The sequence below is a fragment of the Seriola lalandi genome, unplaced genomic scaffold (genome assembly GCF_002814215.2).
Source record: "Seriola lalandi dorsalis isolate HSWRI2012SDOR001 ecotype SW California unplaced genomic scaffold, Sedor1 jcf7180002054688, whole genome shotgun sequence".
Lineage (NCBI taxonomy): Eukaryota > Metazoa > Chordata > Actinopteri > Carangiformes > Carangidae > Seriola > Seriola lalandi.
The window spans coordinates 2,704,398-2,708,491 of NW_019525241.1; the positions used below are offsets into that span (position 1 = coordinate 2,704,398).

Here is a 4,094-nt window from a genome sequence, read left to right on the forward strand (position 1 = left end):
TCCTGTGGAGAGATCTTTTCAGGGGAAACATCTCGAGGTCTTTTCACCTTTTACATGTCAACGATCTTATGATTGCATTATTCTCCACGTATAATAGTTACCTGCTTTATCGGTCATATGTTGATCCATTACCATCTGCTGTTAACTGCCCCATTAGTGCCTGTTAAACTTCCTAAAACCAGGTCCCACCGAGATTTGAACTCGGATCGCTGGATTCAGAGTCCAGAGTGCTAACCATTACACCATGGAACCACGACTGTATCAGACTATAGTAGGAGACTTCTACACATGAACCACCAAGATTATGCATTGCAATTAGTATCAATCTTGTGACGAGTTTGTGACATTATTGCTGAAAGTAATGGAACAAATGAAATGCAAAAATCCAGGAGTTACAGATAAAAGATTTAACAGGCATTCAGAGTGTTGGGATTAAAGCCTGTGGCAGTTCAGTAAATACGGATAAAATGCTTATAGACTTGCTCTGCAAGTGACAACCAGCAACAAAGTGAACATGGCTGACATGTTCCTGGAAAGTAGTGTCAACAAGCGCTCCTATAGTCAGGATGGCCGAGCGGTCTAAGGCGCTGCGTTCAGGTCGCAGTCTCCTCTGGAGGCGTGGGTTTGAATCCCACTTCTGACATGAACATTTTCACATTTTCAGCATCTTTACTGTACCATTATAGAGGCATTTGTCCAAAATAGTTGAGTTCTTGAGTTCCTGTTTTCCGCATACACGGATCACCTGTTTAGGCGTTTCAAGACATAGTATTTAGGGCTTTCATTTCTCAATCCGCCAGCTTGATACAGAGTGAAGTCAAGTGTTCCCTGCCCAGTTTGCTAAGGATGTGCCACGAGCACTTGGGCGTGTATGTGACTAGCAGTGCCTGGTGCACCTGGAAATAGGGTGGGATCGTACACGGATGAGCTGTTTAGACATTTCAAGATGTAGTCATTTAGGGCTTTCATTTCTTAATCTGGCAGCGTGACACAGAGCGAAGTCAAGTGAACCCTACCCAGTTCACTGAGGACGTGCCATGAGCACTTTAGTGTGTAGCAGCACCTGGCAAACAAATTGGCTGGGATCAGATATAAAAAACATTATCATAACCTACATTACAGATGGGCATGTTACAGCTTGTGATACTCATGGCCAGTCACATGCACTAATTTCATCCCCTTCAAACAAAGGACTGTTCACGTCATTATGCATGGACAGTTTGGGAATCCTGTGGAGAGATTTTCTCAGGGGAAACATCCTGACATCCCTGACCTTTTACATGTCAACGATCTTATGATTGTCATATTCTCTGTGTATAATACTGACCTTCTTTGTTGGTCACACATTGATCCATAAACATCTGCTGTTAACTGCCACATTAATGCCTGTACAACTTCTCAAAACCAGGTCCCGATTCAGAGTCCAGAGTGCTAACCATTACACCATGGAACCACTACTTTAGCAGAGTATAGCGGGACACTTCAGCACTTCAACCATGTGACAAGTTTGTGACATTATTGCTGAAAATAAGTGGAACAAATGAAATACAGGGGTTAGGGATAGAAGACTTTACAGACATTCAGAGTGTTGAGATTAAAGCCTGTGGTAGAGGACATCAGTTAATGAGGCAATGCAGGAAACATTTGTGTTCACACTGCTGAAGGTATGTGGAGAACACCTTCGAACGTGGTCTGTTCTCAAATCTTAACTACATCCACAATGTGTCTTGGGTGTGTTTACACTTGTACTTGTAGCTGTCCACTTTCGATCAGATGAAACAGAGACACATGGATATCTTAAACAACAAGTCTGTATGCTTTTTGAGTGTATCTATATTGCAACTTTAAGCTAGGTTCCACCGAGATTTGAACTCAGATCACTGGATTCAAAGTCCAGAGTGCTAAACATTACACCATGGAACCACTTGTAAGACCACTGAGAATACCTCAATATGACCCAGGGGCAGCAATAAAACTTCGCCGGGGAAATGATATATTACTTACAGGCACAGAGGCACACACTGCAGTGGGATTCTGGACAGGGACTGAAGCTTGAACTGTCTCAGGGGCTGGAGCCTGTAAGAGAATAACATTTGTTAAAATGAAATCACAATTTACAACACAATCAAACCTTAAATTATTATTTCATACAGCCAATATTTTTGAGGTTTCATGTGTCATTTCTGATATGAAGAGCTTTTGATACTGTTCATACCTTTGCATAAAATAATGTGTAGAAATACAAATACTTAAACTGTATTTGAAAAGTGGGTTGTATCATTACTTACTGGGACAGCAATGCTGGCTGGAGAACTGGTGGTTGGCTCGGTGGGATCGGTGACTTGGGTCTGTTCAGTCTAAGTAACTTGTATTAAAAACTCAAATTAAACAGTTGCTATTTGATCTATAATTACCTTCGTTACTTTTCTGGCAGCACCGAGGTTTGGCTTTGCTGCCGCGACATGCGCACCACCAAATCTTGGCTTGTTAAACTGAAAGGCAACAAAGCAAAGGGCCATGTCATGAGAGGGCTATATTGTCAAACTATCATTCAGTGAACAAAACATTTATAGTCAATTTGTGAAGAGTGTGAATAATTTTTTAAATACCATTGCCAAATTCAATGTTGGTCGCTTATTAATGACATCACTGCCAGCTGAACCTTGTTGATCCACGGCGCCATGGAGAACAGGACTTGCTGTTGCTGTCTGTTGCCCTGTGGATCCCTGGGCAATATTCGCTGCAGCTGACTGTTGCTGTAAGATAGAGTAGAAACATCACTAATTAGTTTGTGAACCTTTTATAAATATACACTGATATATAATACCATTGACAAATTCAGTGTTGTTTGCTTCTTATGAACCTCGCCGCCTGCTGAACTTTGTTGCTCCGTGGCACCATGGAGAACTGGACTCGTCGTCTGTTGCCCTGTGCAACATTTGCTGCAGCTGGCTGTTCCTTTATGACAGAGTAGACATGCAACTAATTAGTTTGTGAACATATGTATGCACACACTACTTGAGTTGTAAACTCACCAGTGTTACCTTCTGAGTGTGGAATCCACACGTACATGTCCTCACACCACCCAACAAAGATCTCTGTCCATGTGACATCCATGGACACTTCTCAATCTAAAAATAACAGTTATACATTTGATTGAATTTCAGACAGCTTAAATCATTGCTTTTCATTCGTGTATTTAGAGTTGAGATGTAAATGATTCTAAGATGTAAATGATGATGCTCATAACATGTTTATTAATTCATAGGAACCTTGTCTTTTATTGTATTTAATACAAGTAATAATAAGAGTAAAAGTTATTGTGAGAGTATATATAGTATATACACCTTTTGATACAGGTCATGCCACTTCTTCTGCCTGGGAGCTGGCCTGTTTCCCTGGCTGGCAGGCCAGGCCCCAGCGCCTGCAAACTTCCTCAGGCGTGGCATCCGCTCTGAGTCTGTCATCACCTTGTGGGATTTTGATTTTGAAGACAGTGCCTTTGGTGACATAAATGCATGAACATTTTTAAAATGGATGAAAACAACATAAGTGCATGACAATGAGGGCAGGTTCATGGGCCTTTTAATATTGTAATAACCCTATAAAATCCCAGTGGTAGCATAAAAGTGCTTTCCAGGTGAAAACTGAAAATTTCGTCATTGTAGATTCCTAAGTGAATCAAAATGGCAGCATGACACAATGACATTCACTTCACTTGCATATTACGTAAAACAGCACTGTGATAAATATGTAAATACTCACCATTCGCTGTATTCACAGATAACCCGCCAAAAACCCACTTAAGATAACTCTGTTATGATTTCATAAAACTTTGACCTGACTTAATAGATAATATTAGCATTCGTCGGCTGACACGTACAGGACGTACGAAATTCAAACCATTTAACGGAGCGCGTTTGTAACGTAAATAGCCTAATAAATAAACATGACAACATGACACAACAGTAAATTATTTTGACACTTAGATTTTTATCATATGGCACTGTAATAAATGTGTAAATATACTCACCATGTCGATAAATCAGTGCAAAGTGTTCCAAACGTATGAATGACTTTCCGAAGAACTTTGC

At 40.6% G+C, this 4,094-nt stretch overlaps 3 non-coding genes across 3 annotated transcripts; 1 reads left to right on the forward strand and 2 right to left on the reverse strand.

The window, feature by feature from the left end:
* Positions 1–180: 180 nt before the first annotated feature.
* On the reverse strand, positions 181–252 carry trnaq-cug (transfer RNA glutamine (anticodon CUG)). Its single transcript has one exon. It is a non-coding gene; the product is annotated as a tRNA-Gln (tRNA).
* Positions 253–560: 308 nt separating this feature from the next.
* Positions 561–643, forward strand: trnal-cag (transfer RNA leucine (anticodon CAG)). Its single transcript has one exon. It is a non-coding gene; the product is annotated as a tRNA-Leu (tRNA).
* Positions 644–1,851: 1,208 nt separating this feature from the next.
* trnaq-uug (transfer RNA glutamine (anticodon UUG)) lies at positions 1,852–1,923 on the reverse strand. Its single transcript has one exon. It is a non-coding gene; the product is annotated as a tRNA-Gln (tRNA).
* Positions 1,924–4,094: the final 2,171 nt, after the last annotated feature.